This window comes from Microtus ochrogaster, linkage group LG7_11 (genome assembly GCF_000317375.1).
Source record: "Microtus ochrogaster isolate Prairie Vole_2 linkage group LG7_11, MicOch1.0, whole genome shotgun sequence".
In the NCBI taxonomy this organism is placed as follows: Eukaryota; Metazoa; Chordata; class Mammalia; order Rodentia; family Cricetidae; genus Microtus; species Microtus ochrogaster.
Window position 1 is genome coordinate 20,798,860 of NC_022032.1, and position 3,000 is coordinate 20,801,859.

The following is a 3,000-nucleotide window of genomic DNA, read 5'->3' on the forward strand; positions in this document are numbered from 1 at the left end:
AAAAAATTGAAGGTGTGGAGTTGGATAAGAAGAAAGGTGGGAGGATCTGGTAGGAGATGAGAGAGGAGAAATTGATCAGAAAGATAATTGTATGAAAAGATATTTTCAATTCAAATGTATATATTTTAAGTTTCTTGGGTTTTTTTAAATGTTTTCTTTATAATTTTTTGTGTGTACAGTGTTCTGCCTGCATGCACACCTGCAGGTCAGAAGAGGGCATCAGATCTCATTACAGATGGTTGTGAGCCACCATGTGGTTGCTGGGAATTGAACTCAGGACCTTTGGAAAAACAGTCAGTGATCTTAACCTCTGAGCCATCTCTCCAGCCCCAAATGTATATAATTTAATTAAATATCGTATATATGCAAGCAGATAAGAGAGGTAAACAAGATCTGGAGATGAGATTAGAAGCCTGGGATAGTGACATCAACTGGAAGTCATTACCACATAGCAATCGACAGCTTAGATTAATAAAGATGCATGGATTCCTGGCATGGTCAGAGTTTAGGACCGAGCCTTAGGGGATGCTGGCATACCAGAGCCACAGGACAAGGTTCAAGGAGGAAGGTAGATTGTTCTTGTGCTAAGTGTGGCTTAGAGCTAGAAGAAATGAATAAGGAGCGAAGCGGAGGGCCCTCTGTCCTGCTGGGAACTGCTGGGAGTGGGGGGAGCAGAGTGCAAAAAACAAAATCCATAAACAAACAAAAATCATAAAACCAAGCAGCTTCTACTGTCTGGGTGCTTAAGGAGAGGAAAGGAAAGTAAATTAGAGCGGGGCTTTTTTGTTGGTTTGCTTACTTGCTTGCTTTTGCTTGGTTGAAAGAGGAAAAAAATCACGAGCAGAATCCAGTGGAAAGGGACCAGTTAAAACTATAGCCGAGTGAGGTCCCTCAGAGCGAGTGGTGAGAGCGGAGGACGGCAGGTTGGCAGGTTCCGTAGTGGAGATGCAGGCGCCGGGCTATTGCTTAAGAGGACACCGAGATCTGTAGGCTGATGGCTTCAATTAAAGAAGCCGAGAGAGAACCGACAGGAAAGGACCGGAGGTTTGAGGAAAACAACCGCCGTTCTATAGAGCCGGAAAGAGAGGGAACCAGAGGGACACGCTCAGACTTCCAGACAGCTCTGTCTCCTGGAGGTGGATGATGTTTCGCTAATGAATGCTCCTCTTCTCAGCTCTAATGGAAAGACTCCCAGGGGCTTGCTAAGTAATGTATCTTTCCTGAAAATTATCTTCAATACAGACAGCATAGCGCTTTTTCTTCACATATTTTATCGTCTGTGTTTTTCATTCATCGCTTTCAACATCAAATTCAAAGCCTCAGAAAGAACACGAGGGCAAACACAAAATGTAGCTTTTTTACCCCCTAATTGTTTAAAGGAATGTGACAGAATTTCTAAAAAGCTGAATAATCTTTGAAATGCCTCAAAATACTGATCATGCCGTATTAGTGCATGGAATGCCAGTAACAATTGGTAGATGAAAACCTCAGCTTGGAAACAGTGGCCTGTGTCAGTCAAGTGGTCTTGGGAAACGTGTTAGCTTAGAGTGTTCACAATCCAGTAATTCATGAGGGATGAATGACTCACTAAGGTCCAGACAAGGGGTTGGAATTCAGGATGAAACGCAGAAAGTTAATTAAACCCTAGGTCCAAAAGGAAAATTGCAACGCTACCTTGAAAGAACAACCCAAGGGCTACCTGCGTGTTAATCTTAAGTGTCAGTTTGCCTAAACTAAGGATGCTAGTGTGTGTCTGAGTGCATGCTGGGTAAAGCTGAAGGGCGATCCTGAGCCTAAAGAACCACATCCTGGAAGCTTGGTTCTGTAGAAGACCATTTCCTCTGGAAGAGTTTCCAGTCCTTTCCCCTCTTCTGCAAAAAGCATTCCCCTCTATGCATTTTATTTTTGAAAGTGGTCTTTTTTTTGTTTTTTGTTTGTTTTTGTTGTTGTTGTTGTTGTTTTGGTTTGGTTTGGTTTGGTTTTTCAAGACAGGGTCTCTCTATAGTCCTGGAACCTGTCCTAGAACTAGCTCTTGTAGATCAGGCTGCCCTCGAACTCACAGAGATTCGCCTGCCTCTGCCTCCCGAGTGCTGGGATTAAAGGTGTGTGCCACCACCGCCCAGCTTAAAAGTAATTATTTTCTAAGGAATGTCTTTGCTCATTTGTAGTGAATCCAGCATGTCTGAGAATTCCTAGTCTTTAGGAATTCTAAATTCCTAGAATTTAGTCCTACACTTCTAAAAAGATATTTCTTTTGTCTTTTGCATTTGGCCAATTTTGGTTAATATACACAGAGAGTCTGGATTGTGTATATTATTGTATTTTCTTTGAATTTTTTGATGTTGAATGAGCTAAGTACAGAGAGACACTTCATTTTACGGACTGTTAAGCTAAACCAACATACATACTTTAAGGGCATCTTGACTTCAAAATTCAAGTATAAGGAAATGTTGCTTTGGAAAAGAGGTTCTGCCTTTGTTTCCACAGAAGATGAGAACCTGTGGATTCCTTCCAGGTTAATATGGTTTGATGGAACAAGACCCTCTAGAAGGTCTCCATGAACCCTAAAAATACTTTGCCCAACAAACAGCAGTTTGGAGAATTCCCCAAATTCCCCAAAATTATTGCTTATAAATGTTTTCGTTTAAAGGGGAATATGATATAGAAGTGAATACTTTACATTGATATGAATTTTGGTTTAGTGATACAAATTTAAGGTCCAGTTTTGTTATATGTATATTTCTACTCTAGTTTAAGGTATTATGTTTATACAGTGCATTTAAAATGTAATGAATATTTAAAAGTTATGGATTAATAATCATTTATAATAGTCAAACTGTAGACATGTTAACTAAATTTTCTAGATATACAGAGATATATTTCAGATGAATAGGCATTCTTCAAACCTTTCAAAGACCTACAGATATGGCATTTAAAATGTTTTAAGAACTTAGACTGAGCCAGGCGATGGTGGCGCACGCCTTTAATCCCAGCACTCGG